The following is a 16,839-nucleotide window of genomic DNA, read 5'->3' as shown; positions in this document are numbered from 1 at the left end:
AAACAGGGTGTAAAAGCCGGAAAGAAAAGGGAAATTGTGAAGTACGCAACAGATATGTCATGGTGCATTCACCACGGTATGTCCTATTGTAGCAGCTGACTCAGGCCCTTATTCTCTGCTACGATAGCTCCTTTGGGAGAGCTTTATGCCAAACATATAAAAGTACTAGTCAAATCCTGGAATTTTATACTTGGTAAGTTTGACACCCCTAGTCTAGCTGCAAAATCTTTTGTCCCTTACAGCTATTACTAATTTCAGCAAATAGTATTTCACACTCTCCTGCCTATGCTGTTGGGGTTCCACTCAGGACAATTACTGTAAGTCCAAGTGCTTTGTCTGTATTGCCTGTTCCAGCCCAGAATTTCCTTTTGTTTTGAATAGCTTGCAGCCAAATGTCAGCACCTGTTTCCCTTTCTTCCCCCTAATTCCTGACATACAAGGTTTTGGTGTCTTGTCTGTCTCCAGAAGCAGAACAAAATATGGAATGAGAAAGCACTTCAAAATGAGAACTCACCACTTTAAAATTTCCTGGCAATGTATCTTGAAAAATCTATGTAGGAAAAAAATGTTAACAATTATAATGCAGATCAAATATTGGACCTGAACCACATGACTGTTTCCCTTCTAACTTAATGCACAGACATCTCAAACCAAGGGTATGAGTGGGCTGAAACAACTAATCGCATTTTGGCACAGGCAAGTACAAAAGGAAACCCAGAACTACTAATTCAACAGCTTGAAATATCAGCTGCTGCATGCAAGATCTTTAAAGAGCTCCTCTGAAGAGAACATACCCTTTTAAACTTGTAATTTTTCATTTTAAAAATGTCAAAAAATATCTCAGGGAAAAATACGGAAGGCACCAGCATTGCTGATACAAAGCCTGAAGCCACTGACGTCTAATAGCGGTAAGGTACCCTTGCCTCTGCGCCTAATTGCATCGCATACATTTCTCTCAGCTATCAGGGTCTTATCACACGTTTTGTGTATTTTCCATGCATATGTTCAGAAATTTTGCTCAGCACAAAAAACAGCTCTAAAATGGGAGAAGTGATATAATAGATAAAGTAGTTCAAGGAGGAATAGTAACATCTCGTGAAGGACTGTTCCCCCATGGTTTTGGGATTGCAGTGTTTGGACACATCTTTGCTCCGACCAGTTGCTGAAGACTTTAAGTATGGAACTCCCTCTGTGGGTTCTTTGGGACTGAAAAACTGAAAACACAAGTAAGTGTATTAATTTTTCCATCAGAGAGAAAGTAAAGTAATAGCTATGGTTCTGTGACGAGAGTCTACCTTTAACTCCTCTGCAGCTGAAAGGGCGCAGCCCTACCAATCAGAAGGTGTTTCTGTGTTGCAGAACCATTTTTCACCAAATGCATATTGCACAGCTGTTCCACTCTTTCTCCGGGATCAGCTGCTGATTTGAGTGACTCAAAAACAGCTTCTTCAAAACAGAGTATTATATAAACGTATCTGTTGACCTAAACAATACACAGCAAGCAGATAAAAATAAGAAAAAGACTCCATCATACCTTGCCTAAGCTGTGTCCTTCCTTCAAATTTTGGGTAAATTACATTAAGAGCAGCTACCTTGTTCCTTGATGCGTGGTAGGGGACACAGCTTCTCTTTTGGCTTGTTTGCCTTGTTACCACAGACCTTGATCCTTGGACCAGATGACAAGAAGTCTAAGAGAGTGGTAGAGCCAGACAAAAAGCATCCCATTAATGGTTCTACCATTGACTTCTTCCAGATTGCTGGCATTTTCTTATTAACCTTTTCTGTCATCTTACTGTTTTCTTTTTGAAAAAGAAAAATCTTCCTGCTCTGACCTACAGAACAGCAAAAAGCACATAAATTGACAAGAAAGTTCCTTTAATTCTTCATACAGGTAACAAACAAGTACTTACACCCTGAAGCCCAAAAGCTGATCCCTTAAATATTGTATCAGATGGTGTATTTCCATGGGACACGAGGAGTTCATTGATGCTGAAAAGGAAGAATCCAGCTGTTCGTTCAGTTCTTGGCCTTCCTTCACTACTGCCAGCCGCACATCCTCCTCCTACCTTGTACTAGCTGAGCCATTCATTGAGAGAAGATATGAGTCACCGAAGTAGTAGAAAAACAATCCATCAAAACGTGAATAGGCTTCTGCCATGTTAAGAAATTTGGCAAAGGGTCTGTCAAGCATCTGAGGTGGCCCAGGTAGGAAGCTGTACCACGCAATTAGAAGTTAGGAAGAAATAGGGAGGAAGAAATAGGAAGGCAGCAAAGGTGAGATGCTGGTTTAGAGGTTGTAAGCTCAGTTATTTGCTGAGTCTGTAAGGAAAACTCAGAAGGGAAAAATAGGCTCTAAGTCTGCTGGTAATGGCAGCATCTGAAATCCTTCTCAGTCCATTGGAACTGCCCTGGTAAATACCGCTTGTTGCTTATATACATCTATGATCCCGTGGATCTTTAGATGCTCCTGTCCAGGTACAAGAAAGTTGCATTTGGGGAAAAGTGGCCAAATATACGTTAAAAAGAGTTACTAGGAAAAGAGTAGCACTTCTTCCCCTCAGCAATAGTCCTCAATGTCAAGGAACTAATGACAGTGCTTAGCCTTTGGGACAATGTTTGAAGAGCTGCAGCAGAAAAAAGCTCTCACTTCTACATGCAAGTGCCAGGTTGCTGTTCCCCATCCCACCCAGGCACAAAAACGGCCCTAGAGATCCACATATTTTAACCTTCAGACTTTATTACCATTAATTATATCTAGAAATGAAGCCAGGATCCCTGAGAACACTGTGGCAGGAACAAAACACAATAATCCATCTGCCTAGCAACACAGGTTGCCATGAGTACTTCTCCCCATGCTCCGTGCTCAGCGGTGGCTCGCCATTGAACACCAAGCCAAGTTCAAGGGCCTGGTACTTATAAAGAAAGCCTGCTTCCTCCAGTGGAGACGTTGGTTTCCATACCCAAGGCACCTGCATTCCCCTACAAGGTGCCAAGCAGTGGTGTGACTTTCACAGGTGAGGAAGGCAGGGCTTTCAGAGCAGCAAGTCTTCATCAGTGGAACCACAGGAGATGAAAGAGATGGCGTTGGCAGCCCCTGAGGAACACAAACTCTGTTTTTCCTTTCTTTATTTCTTTAGAAAAAGTCCTTCACACCTTTCAATACCATTCCAAAACATCCCCAGATAAAATACTATTAAATCACTGAATTAACCTACTTAGGAAGAAAAATCCACGACTGGTACTGAATATTTGAATATATGGAAATACTCTTCAGTGCTAGCTCAGGCAGTCCTTGAACCAAAAAAACATTTGTAGGAGGCTGAGAGAGAATATTCAAGCACCTGCTTTAGGTCACAGTAGGAGAGAAGATACTCAAAGAGATGGACCTTTGATCTGACCTACAAGGCTTGGCTTTGTATTCTTAGAAGTGAGAAGTGCTCATTAATTGTAATTTAATATTTAAGGGTGGCCTTTAATAACATAGTGCTTTAGAAGCTGTGTAAAAGCAGAGATATATGAGAGAAATAGACAAAACCATAGGTCTCAGACTGACATTTGGACAATCGCAATTGAATGAGAATATTGAACACTGGAATTATGTTTGTATTACCAATATCATGAATCTAGCCTTTAAAAAAAGTGCTCTTTTTTTTTGTTGTTGTTGTTATATGATAACATTCAAGTTAAGGATGCAAAGAAAGGCCATAGCTTGAGTTAATAGGCCTAAAGTACATTTTGGAAAGCCATCGGCCACGACACAGCTTTGAGAGGAAGAAGTAAGGTTATACATCTACATGATCATATATGGCACTTAATCAATTGAGATGAGGCACGATTTTTAATACTCAGTAAAATCCTCCTAGTATATGAGTAGTAGAACTACTTTCTTTTAGATCTTCAGTTAAGATGATTTAGACAGGGAAATATTGCTGTACTCACTAGGTTATTAATAATCAAACCCAAAATTAATCTGGGTATAAGAAAACCCATTGATTTAAGCATTTAAAAATTTCCTGTTTTTCTTTTTTTTTCAGAATGCAAGTTTTCATTTATTAAAAAACAAGTCTAGACCATCTGCTTGTGAAGATAATGTTTTAAGAATTTATGTAGCATTATCATTTTAAATCTACAGTAAGAAAGTAATGGAGAAAATCATAACAAGTCCCAGTAACTTAAATGTGTTTAAGATTTCACTTCACATAAACTACCTGTTTATGCTAACTTAGAATTTAAGTGGGAATATGGTTGAAGTCTGTGGGATTGTAGTTAATTTGATTCACAATTTATTCATCTCCACTGACACAAATAGCACAGGATTAAAGCTAATTTTATAACATAAACTTCATCTCAGTGCTCATTCATCTCAGTGTTTGCCTTTTTTTTATTATTATTATTATTTAAAGGGCTGATTGCATGGCTAGCATTTTTTTTTTTCCCAAGTTTTCCAGGTTCCCAACATTTTCTTTTCCTTAAAAATAAGCTTTAACTTTGCAGAGCTTAAATTCATTTCCATATTTAAATAATGTTAAACCCAATCTAACTAGACATACTGCACAGACTATGTTTTGTAAACTTTACTATATAGACTCACAATTGTAATATGAAAGTCAGTTTGAGTTAAAAATAAACTTTAATGCTGTAAGAGGGGGGAAAAAAAAGAACTAAGACACTTCCAATGAATATTATCTCTACCTTTAGGATAAGAAAGAAATTGAACTCCTATTTGATTCCCTCATGAGGAATAGAGGAGTTTGATGCACTGTGGCCAAAAGATAGATAACTGTATTAATGGAAATCTAATCTGTGCTCAGAGACTTTGCATGCTGGCTGTGAATGTAAAATATTCATAACACAATAGACTGTTATACTGTCAAAAGCTGAAGTTCAGCCAATTTTACCAGGAAGAGTTGACATTTTGCTGTATTCTTCATTCTAGGGAACAGGAAAACGGTTCTTCCACTTTCAGATTTTGTCGTTGTAGCTATTTAGATATATCATAAGTCTAGAATTGGAAAGCATTTGTGTACTGAGCCACTTAGAGACAGTAACTCAAGACGAGAGGAGTAACAAATACATAGGATTGGCCAGGGGCTTTCAGTGGCACTGTGCAAGGACAAGCAGTGGCATCACCTACTTCTGGATTGCCTTGCTTGCCATGTTCCAGGGCATGGCCATGACAGGATCTGAGCAGGAAACTGATTCAGGTAAAAAATACCCTTTTTTGCTGTTGTGGTAGCTAGGCCAGTGAAGCAGAAGGGGCAGCATAAGACTAGGGCTGAGGGAACTCCTACCTGCCACCAAGCACCAGCCTGGGATTTTGGACACAATCCTCCATCAGGAAGGTGGAAGGGATTTTTGGGCCACTGCTGGTTTGCTTTCTTCTCACTCAGGTGCATGCCATTCTGAACTGGCTTCAGTCATGCTCCGTTCACGTGGAGGCCCATGAGGAAGCAAAACTGGGGCTTGAAAGGCGAAGCATCATCATTTATTAGACTAGATGACAAAGCTAGGAAAAAAAAGAAAAAAAAAAAGTCTGGTTTTAGACATATGAACCCCTTTTCAGCTTTGAAATATATTTTGCACCCCTTGAACAGAATATGGTAGCAATTGCTTTCAAACCAATTTAGCTTTATTATGTTAAAGAATTCAGATGGTTGAAGGGAAAAGTCTACTTGTACCTGCAAGGTGCAGGACATTAGCCTTGTGGGACAGAAAGACAAGCAGTTATCACCCACAAAGGCCTAAGGAGTGGAGAAAACTGTAACATAATAAACTGATTCTACTAGATATGGCAGATAGATGCAGATAAAGAAGATTTAACAGGAAGAGGGACTTAAAGATCCTGATTAAGCCATTTAAATTGTCTTAGGATTGGACATTCAGTACTGCATCACTTAAGCATTTATGGGGTAGAGCAATGAACCACACCAGGGAAATGACAAACAACCTGAAAAATAACCCAGGAAAAACAAATAGACAACAAAATAGTAATGGGTTATTTCACCACGAGATGAGTTCTCACTTGCTGAATAGCCATATAAATAGTTGCACAGAGTAATGCAGGGAGTGACAACTGCTTAAGCCGCTGTTGCTGGATAGACACAGCAATCATTGGTGAGTATGACTGCACTGCAAATGTAAATATTTGCAATATTAGGATAGCTGTGATCAACTACCCTCTCACTTAAGGAAGTTATGACTAAGATTATGCATGACAGTGAAAAGGGACTACTAATATATATACGTCTTAACTGCAAGTTCAGCTGCTAACTGAACTTTACAAAGTGGAAATACAAGTTTAATAACCCGTCTTAAACTGAGGATCAGTAAATGGTAGATTGGTTATCTTGTCAAGTTTTATGTCATTAGCACCATTATTTACCATCAGGAATAGGATAACTGCAAATACACCTAACAGTGGTATCACTTACAGTGTCAGACAGTTATTTGCTCTGAATTGCTTACTGAAGTGTATGATTTAATCAGAACATGTATTTTCTCTGTTTTATACATACTTCATGATACAGCAGCATTAATTGGCGTTGCTGTATACTTCATCGCCACCTTGAGAGGTACAGTTACTGTCAGCTTAGATTAGCTCAGCTAAGCGCAGAGTCTCAGAGGGAAGGTAGTTCTTTAAACCACAGGGACTGGAAGCCCAAAGACCAAACTCGCTGTAGTGATTTGAGGCAACACTTGGTGCCCTTACCTTCCTCTGCCAGCTGCCATCTCCCCCTCTGTAACAGCAGAACCAGATAGCAACGGGTGTGGATGCCCCGCGTGCATCTCCTTCTGCCTCCTTTCACCTCACTCTGGCTGTTCAGCACAGCACAGCACATTTGATCCTTTAAATTTATAAACTAAGCTGTGACCCAGGGAATGATCACACATCTTGTTTTGTCACTTCTCAAGTGCTGCAGCTGCTGGGACAAGGTCTTGAACTACTGTAGCTGCACTAGACAGAACCTGTCAGTTAAATTATTAAGTGAAGTTTCTCTGTTAGCAGACCTCAGCTGTGACCCTGGATAAGTCTTTTAACACACATTTTTCTAACACTAACACATGTAAGTGATTTTTCACCTCTAATTAGTTACAGGATTAAGACCAAAGCTCCAAAAGATTGTAATTTCTTACCTGAAAAGTGATATCATATATTTCAATTGCATGTAGGCTGAGTAAGTAGTGTTAGTGTTGTATATTTTATAATATCTTTAAGATAGCATTCGTGCCTCTCTCTCTACCCTCTTTGCAAGTAGTGTGTCTCTTTAGATATAGTGTGGAACATACGGGATATGTTGAAGGTACATGATCGAAGAGAGAACTAAAATTCAGTATTAAAGAGGTGAGGCTGAGGTTAGTTTGTAGCCAAAGAAATAAGTAAAAGTAGAGCACACAGCAAGAAGGGAGGCGTGTGGGAGGAATGTGGGATCTAGGGCAGATGGCATACCCAAGTGCCAAGCCTTTTGAAAAGGATCTCATTTTGTGTCCTCTGTGCCTCTGTAAAGATCCAGAGATGATCCTGAAAGCAGACACACCCCTGGCGCCCGCCCTGTGGCGACACCACCACTTCTCCATTTGCCCACAGTGCAATGTTTGCACGCTGCTTCAGACTGCACAAAGACGTAGACAAGGCCATGACGGCCAGGTCACAAGACACTAATGGGCCATCGTGTTGATCTCTAACCTGGCACCAGCAAGTTTAACAAGGTCAAACAGCAAGGTGGTGCAGTAACATGTCCTCCCTTTTGACTGACGGTCAAAAAAACACAGCCTTGGTCTCACTAGGAAGCCAGCATGGCTAGGCAGCTGATCTGTGAAACTTTCCAAAATGGCTACCAGAAATCTGACAGGATGCTCACAAACTGATCCCGTAGCCATGGAGATCCACAATTCTTCTGATCCAAAATTTTAGAAGCCTGAGTCTCTTGTTCTCCTAAACAATCCTAGCAGACAAAATCTTCAGCACATTTTCAAAAGTCCAGTTTCCAGAGGTGACTGAAGGGACCTCCTCAAGTAAATATTACAGTCCCAGGCAGGGCTATGAGAGGTGTTCTGTCTTTGTAGGATTACTTCGCTTCAGCTGTAGAAGGAAGGAGACGCTTTTTAGGGCTCTGTTTTTAACACTTTCCGACTTATATTCATTGCCATAAAATATGAATGCATAAAGTTATCAGCCTAGAGCTATTGGCTTCCCTATAGATTTGAGAAACGAGAAACACAGAGAATCTATGATTCCAGGCTTTGGAATAACTAAATACCCATCTCTTTTTTTCAGGAATTACGAAGGGGAAAATAAAAAAAAAAAAAGGCAGCTCCATAAATTCACAGATCACTCAAAGCTCCAGGCCTGGCATTTAGATCTGCATAAGACATGGTTGGTTATGAAAAAGCCACTGCCATCAGCAGCAACCCAATGGCTCTTGATTTTGGGAAGATGGCTTCTTTGAACATTTTAAAGAATTCTTTTGTCCATCCTCCCAACAACATCCTTCAATAATCTGGTGGATTGCAGCACATAAGGGTTGATTTTATTTTAAGCATAAGGTTTCACAGATGAACCTGGCTTGTAAGACTGCTTTTTGTCAACTCAGTGATCGCAAATAATTGCATGGAATTAATCACTTCTATTGTCACTTGGAAATCAAGAATAAAAGTGCTAATATCTGGAAGCTGGAGAGAGAGCATATGCATTATCTATTAAGAAAGACAGATAATATGTACTGGGAAGAGAAAAGATCTGTGAGGTAAGTGTTAGAAGAATTAGAATGAAACCTAAATGAGAGGATTTCAAAATAGAACAAAACAAAGAACAGAAGTGAGAAAATAGTCAAATTCTTGAAAACAGAAAGCAGAAGCATCAGAAAACAAAAGGATGAAAGAAAAACTGAATACAGATAATCAGATAGAAAAGTTGTATTTGTTAGCATGATATAAAAGGAGCTTTATGTTTTCGGGAAAAAAAAAAAAAAAAAGTGATCCAAAATGTCAGCAGACCTAAATGGCTAATCAAAAAATCCCAGTCTTGAGGCAGATACTCATACTCAAATCCCAGCCATGAAGCATATATATGTATGCTTAGCTTTACCTCACACAAGTAACACCAGTGAGTTCAGCAGTAAGCTAGCTCCACCAGTGTAAATCACACTTCTCCCTCTTTCCACCCCCAGTTTCAGCAAATGCAGCCACAGTAAAGACTAGAGAAAAAAAAAAAAAAAAAAAAAAAAAAAAAAAAGACAAGAAGACAGAACTCAAATGCAATTTCCAATTCAGATAAAACATCAGACTGTTAAAAACACTGAAAGAAAATACTTTTCCTTTATATTTCAAATGTGGTTCCAAATGTACCTGAAAGGTAGAATGGGGGAAGCTAATATACTGTTATCCAGTTTTAAATGTTTTTATTTTAAAATGTAGGCTGTTAGTATTTTAAGACATCTTGGTGCCCTGCAACAAGCAACCTAATTGCGAACTGAAATACTGTGTTCTGCAAAATTATTTTTCTTAAGGACTTCTCTGATTTTTGTTATTTTCTAGAATAACTAAATCTCTTAAGAGATTCTAGAAGTAGTGGTAATAAATCAGTTTATTAAACCTGACCAAAGAAGCAAAGTGAATTTTATGTTTCAACACAACTGATTAAAATCCAGAATACACTCTGGAAGAGCACGTTGTTTACCACTGGTATTTATTCAGTGTTTTTTTGGACTTTTTTTCATTCGGATGTGCTCTGGACGTTACCCAAGCATGAGGCTGCCAACAGTGGGTTCAGCCAGGCTCCTCACTGCTCCGCCACCCCTCCTGCTTCAGCCCGTGCAGGGTGGGCTGCCTCACCACCTGGGCTTCATGCGCTTCCTTCCCACCCTCAGCCTGCAAGCCAGAGCCTCCCTGTAAAGGCACAGCCCTCCTCCCTCCCCACCTACCCAACCAATTCTCTCCTGTCGTGCCTCAGACTTTCTCTAACCTTGGCTCAGAGGTGGCTTTGGGCTCCCAGGCGCCTGGCAGACCAGGCCCAATGTGCCTCCTGCTGTGGGTGATGAGCTTACACCAGTCCTTTGCCCCTGAAGGGTTTCAGCAAGCTGTCTTGCACAGGGAAGTGCTCTGTCCCCAGCTGCACCAGCACAAGTTTCCATTGTGGTGCCCATCACATCGGCTCCCAGTTCCCACCCAGAGGACTCTGTGTAGGTGGATGTGTAGGGGAGGAGGAAGGCATGGCAGAAGGAGGAGTATCTTCAGTGTTACACAGGTTTCACCTCTGTGTATCCAAGTGGGCTTCTGTGGATGTTACAGCAAAAAAGGTGAAAAGGGAATGAGGACCCATGTCCATTCACTTCACTCTCTGGCTGTCAGTTTGGGATTTATCTGGGGTAGGGCTCTCCAAAGCAGCCCGTGCTCACTTGGAAGTGGGCTGAGATCTTCACCTCATTGCAAGGGGGCTGCCACACACTGCGATCCACTGCAAGTACACAACAGGTGCAAGGCAGGCATCTCAACATCCCAGCAAAGTGGAATTCTATACAAGTGTGATAAACCTAACGTATTTGGAGTATACGAAACTACTTAAAATATAAATGGGGGAGGGAATATAGAGTAAGTTATAAACTAGTAGGGAAGAAATACATATTTAAAAAAAAAAAAAAGGAAATGTGAAAGAACAAAAGGAAATGTTACCAGAAACATCTCCTGGTAATAAAAGTTGTTCAAATAAACAATAGACCAAATTCCCTATATCTGGTTTCTGATTTATTGCTGGTTGCTAAAGCATAGCATTAAGCGCAAACTCTGGTATTGTCCAGCCTATGAACTTGAACTAGGATTGCTAGATCTAGTTACTATGGAGTTAAAAAAACCTGTTGGATTTTTAGATGAGTCCAGATTCTCCCTACCATGAGAGAGAAGAAACAGAGGATAAAGGAAAAAAAGTTGGCTTTAAGCATTCATTTAAAGATTTGCCATCTGAACACTGGGCATTTGTATCATTTAAAGCTGATCAGTTATAACATTAATTATTTTCTCCTGTAATAGCTTCAAGTCTTTAGTGTTTTGTTTTGGCTTGTAACTTTTAATTGCCTTTTATGTGCCAGTGCATTAGAATTTCAGAGTGCTGTCCATAGCTAGAGTATTTGAGCCTTTTCGATGTGAAATACATTGGCAATAAAAAAATAATCTTCTGGATTCTTTGTGGGCATTCAGATACAGCTCTGTTTTGAAAGTGCAAGAGCTATACTTGGAGCATACGTGTCTTTTTCTTGCCTTTTTAACTATACTTTTAGTTTTAAGTTTTTGAGTTTGTAAATGTTATGATAGACAAGCAGGGTATTGTCACTTAGCAACAAGCTCTTATTTTATTACAGAAACACTGTCCTACATATGACAATAGGATTGCTAAGGCAGTTCCTTGTTATGACCAGCATGCTGTGCTCACCTCGCTTCTTATTTATTTGGTTTTATTTGTTTTAATGCTTCCTGTTGGTGATATCTTACTTTGCTAGTAAGCGGAGAGGGAAGGCACAGGAGAAACAAGAGCAGATGCCTTATCTCATAGAGGAATTGCCAGGCGGTTCTTTTTTCTTTTGCATGAAAAGAGCTCATAAAATCCAGAATCTCATTTAGGCCCTGACCCCGTAATGAACTCAGCAGAGTCACGGGGCCCCAGGACATAGGAAAAGCCCTAAGATAAAGAGCCTCGGATTGTAAATACCGATAATCAGGGTGCTGCATGAAATACATAGGCCTGATGTTATTTTAAAAGCTGCTTAGTTTTATGATTGGTATCAGAAAAAAAATTAACTGGAGAGTTTAGGAGCTCATTAACTATGGGATTAGCAACTTCACAGGACAAAGCTGCAGGAAAACTCTTTATGGCACCCTTCTCCCTGGCCCGCAGGGTGCTGTTTCTTTAAAGCAGCATGAGCTGATGGGAACCTGTGGGTTATAACACCTGCTGGAAGGGCTGCCTGCCTTCTGGCAGTGCGCTCCTAGGAGTGGCCCTAGACTATGGATGTGGAGCACCAAGGTTAAGTGACAGTGCTTTTGTTCTGGCGGGGCTGCGGCGATGTACGAGTGCTCTTTGGTCTGGCAGAGGTAGTAGGGGGCTTGCTGCGGCTTCGGATGCTTTCCTAGGAAATTACCTGTAGCCATTTGGTAGCAGACACTTCTGTTGCTTTGATGGAAAGAGTTTCTGTTGCTGCTAGTCTGTCATGTGAAATAATGCTGGTTTTCCTCCTCCTAAAAATAAAGATAGACAGAGCAGGTTTGCTCCAGCAGAGTAGGTTAAAGAACAGTCTATGAAAAGTTGTCCTGATACAAAATGACTTTCTTTCCAAGTAGCATTCTTCAATGAGGTAAACTTAATTGGATAGAGAGTAATTTCCTTTAAAAAAAAAAAAAAAAAAAAAAAAAAACAAAACAAAAAAAAAACCTCTCATTTCTTTATCCTTTTTGACTTAAAGATGATATAGTATATAAATTCTTAAAATTACATGCCACTAATGGTTGTGCTTTGCTTGCTCATACATAGTTAGGTATTTCTGTAGCTTCCTGAGCCAATGTATGTATGATTGGAGGAGAGAGGGCAGAAAAAACAAGTCTCTGTTTTCTTTTTTTCAGCAGTTATGCTGAGTATTTTTCCTATTCTTTTGTGCTGGCTTATTCTGGGCCTTAATGGAGATGTAGCTAGGTTTTAGGATGCTGCTTCCAAAGGTAAGAGTGAAAAGATGTGAGACCAAGACTATGAGGGGGAAGCAATTTTGTACTTTCCATGTGTTTTTCTGATGCTTTTTACCTCAGCAGACCTTACCATTTTGTAGCACCAGCCTTGTGGGACTGTCAGAGAAGTGCCTGGACAGGGAAAACTTGACATCTAGCTATTCTTTTTACTTTATTTTGTTTTTGCCTTCCCCACCCCAAATGTACTGGATATGTTTCCTATATAGGAATCAGTCCTGGGGAGAACTTGGAGGGACTGCCTCTAACATTATGTATGCCTTCTGAGGCTGTGGCACTTAAAGGAAAGAAACCAACAGCTTCAGGAAGAATAAAATCAAGCTTCCTGTTGTTGGGATATGTAAATCAACGAATGTGCAGTGCTTCAGCCCTGTGGCAAGCCCACACTACAAAAACGGCCATCTTGAAAGCATGCTAGCAGGGGATAGTGAATATTCAAAATTAGTTTGCTTACTCAGAATTGCCTATTGCAGATTTAATGTATGGGGTTGGACCATGGTAGTAACTTTTGTTAGAGTACAGTATTTTTTAATCTGTAGGGTTTTCATGTTGGTTTGTTTAGCAAGACCTTACCCGATCTGTGAAAAGAATTTTTTGAACTGGGGCTGAGGGGAAATAGGGTGGATGGCCTAATACCTCATGGTGCTCTGGTGCCACTGGTTCCTTTTTATTTTTATTTTTATCCAAAGCATCAGAAGATGGGAAAAAGAAATGTGTATTCAAAGAGTGAAATGATGATAGAAGTGTAGAATGCAGTGTGTGTACTGTAGAGCAGGCAAAACGTAAGGGAGGGATGGAGGAAGGGAAGGAAAACCCAAGACGATAGTCACTGGGACATTAAATGTGGCTTTTTTCCTGTTTAAAACATAAATATTAAAAGGTTGATCAAAGAAGTTGCATTAGGCAAGAGCTGGTCTGTTGGCTGCCAGTTGAATTGCCCCACTTAGTTTGTGCCTGTGAGATCCTGTAGTTCTATGTAAATGTATTGACCGTGTATTTCTTCAGGTACACTGGAGCTGGCACTAAAGCCTGCTTTGGATTGTCTTAATAGTCCCTTAGAGAAAATTTGTTACTCTTTTGAAAGAGTTGTTTCACACACTCAGGAAAACATTTGGAAGTTGGTTCACAATGCTACCTCCTCTTTCACAGTCTGCCCTCTATTCAGAGGGGTTTAGTTAATATAACTTTCCCAAGTTCATAGCCCTGCTCTAGTGTATGTCTATATATGGAGGTATCTGATCTTTCTGAGCTGAGTACTTGATGAATTAGATTGTATGTAACACCTGGTATTGCTGTGACCAGTAAGCTTCCAAATGACCCAGAATAAAGCCAAAATGATTCCTGTTCTTGATGTTGGAGGATACAGCCTTTTCTCCAAGGCCAGGCTTAGAAGCTGTGTGAGCATCTGAATGCTCTGAACTGAGAAACAATTGGTCAGACTCCTGGTGTTTTGTTGTTTTCTCTCTTTTTAACCAAGTGAAACTACTTCTTGAAAACGGGCAAAGGGGGATTCTTGTCTCTACAGGGTCACTGGGTTCTTGAACTTTGAAGGGTGACAGACATGGGCTTGGGTTAATTTGAGTGATGAAAATGCAGCTGCTTTAGTCATTGTGAAGTGTTCCTGCTGACACTGAAGGGGAGGGAGTGCTTCCTTGTTATTTGTCACAAACATACCCTTATTCCTTGTTTCACATCACTACTTCTCTTCCATTTTCAACCTTTTTGCTTCTTGATAATCCCTGCTTTAGGGGATGAGTGTGGAAAGCTAGCATATGTGGAAGGACTGTTGAGGGACTGAGGGTCAACTGGTGGTCCCAATGCAACTTTGACACCCTTTGTGCTGCTTGGTGGGATTGCTGAAGCATTACATCAACAAACCCTCATCTAAATGTAGTGTGGGAAAAACAAAATAATATCAGTGTCTTAAAAAGGAGCTGTATATTGAATATAACACACAGCCACCTGGAGGCCCAAAGGGTACAATGATAGGAAAGGAAGCACTGCGCAGAACTGTAATAGGAGAAAGGTGCTACCAAGGAGTAACTGGCTAACCAAGCCAGTGCCAGAAGCCTGGAGTTTAGTCCCCTGAACACTGTCAGCTCTGCTTGTAATCGGGCACTAAATATCCTTAGGGCTGAGATAAGGATCTAGTTCTCGTACAGTTAATAGTCCTTATTATGGCAAATGGCCTTCTTGTTTCTGAGATGAATTGGACCTCATTGGGTATTAAAATATCATGAAGAGATTATAGATAGCACAAGGCGAGATCGGTCTAGTTCTGCAGCCTGATTCTGATGGTGAGCAGTAGTGCATGTCACAGGAAGGGGAGAACAGTGCAAGCACCCAGTGATGCCAGTCCAAAGCAGACTCCCAGCCTACTGGTAGTCTCAATCTATTGGCTCTATTTATATAGATACGTAAGTTGGTTTTGGCTGACAAATCATCAGAACTGATTCTTTGTCATGCAACCTTGCTTGTGACAAATTAGTACTTAAAAAATGTCTGAAAAGTTCTGACTGGCTTTAATAATGATTAATGAGGATTTCATGAGGAGAGATGAAAAGAGAGAAAGAAAAAGACTTGCTCCACATGCTCCCTGCTATCATAAAAGGCAGCAGAGTATTGCAAGAATATTCTCTTTAAAAGTAATGGTGTGTTGAATGTCGAACTCTGAAGGCGGTGTTAATTGAGGGTAGATGGGTTGAGGACGTGGAGAAAAGACCATGAGCGTATTGTAATGGTCAGAAGTAGGGTAAGGCATGAAAAGGACAGGCAAGGCCATAAGAGAGCAAAACTAGGCAAAGAAAAACATCTGGGTCCTCCTGCAATACTGAAGGCCAAAGAAAAGGCAATTTTAATGGAAGAATATTTGTGTTTGTCACCATTAACGTTACGTTTTTCATGTGGCCATCATCATGCAGGTAATATCTTTGCAAGTTACAGCTGAAGTGTTTTCCTCTAGAACTTTCTTGTTTCAGAAGTTTGCATTACCAAACGCTGTTTTTTTTTTTTTTTTTTTTGATATGGCTGGTATCTGCATGATACAAGAAATGCTGGGTTAAAGGATTTACCCTCTGAAATGAGTGTACAACAATGAGGAGATCATACCCTCTTAACTTTTTTCTTCCTTTAGAGTATGAATAGGGAAGATATGAACTCCTGAAACATAGGACTCAAAGAGGGCAAGTGAGATATCTTACAGAAATGTTCCCAGAGACAAATGTGTAAGAAATATATTTAATTTAAAGAGCAAAAAGCCTTAATTTTCATTTTACACAAAGAAGCAGTTATAATATTACTCATCCATTTCAGTTTTGTATTTATTTTATGTACTTTATGTACTTAGCTTTATAAGAAGCGTTGTTCTTAGAACAATTAAATCACCTGGCATCTGAAAAATGAACTGAGATTTCTCACTTTTATAATAATGGATAGCAACATACTGTAGTCAGAAAGCATGCTCCTGCTACACTTATGAATATCTGTTTGATAGCGTGTGGTTAGATAGTACCTTTACTACTATGGTGTGAATTAATCTTCTTTAAAAAAAAGTTTGGCTGCCCTTGTGGTTTAATAAAGAAAGAGCTTTTAACATCTTCAAAAACAACAATAAAATCACTACTTTTCAGGCTGGTAGCGCTACATTTCTGGGGGTAAAAAATATTATTCTTAGTTTATGTACTTGAACCTTCATATAGAGGCCTGAATGCTTTAGGGTAAGTAAGCTCGCTCTCAATGTGCCTCAAAGCTGTTAGCTGTTTTGTTTCTCCATGGTAACGGGAGTATAAAGCAGTATGAGTGTGTTCCTGAAGTAGGCAGACATGACATTGGTTAGGAATGGGATTACATGTGAGGATTCCAGCTCTAAAATGAGTCTGATTGAGGCCATTTTTTCCAACAGAGGTGCTGTGAATGTGTGCAAATGTGCTAATTTCAGGCATGATTCAGGGATCCAAAACTGGTTTAAAATAATCTACCCCCCCCCCCCCCCCCAGAAAGTTTGCTATGGTGAGGGGGATTATCAGCTTAGTTCAACGAAGCTCTTCAAGAAACATGGCTCAACATGTGATCCGTGCCAGATCAAGGTTTCAATGTAGGGCTCAGAGATTCAGATAA

This window comes from Aythya fuligula, chromosome 3 (assembly GCF_009819795.1).
Source record: "Aythya fuligula isolate bAytFul2 chromosome 3, bAytFul2.pri, whole genome shotgun sequence".
NCBI classification, from domain to species: domain Eukaryota; kingdom Metazoa; phylum Chordata; class Aves; order Anseriformes; family Anatidae; genus Aythya; species Aythya fuligula.
This window is presented reverse-complemented; position numbering follows the sequence as displayed.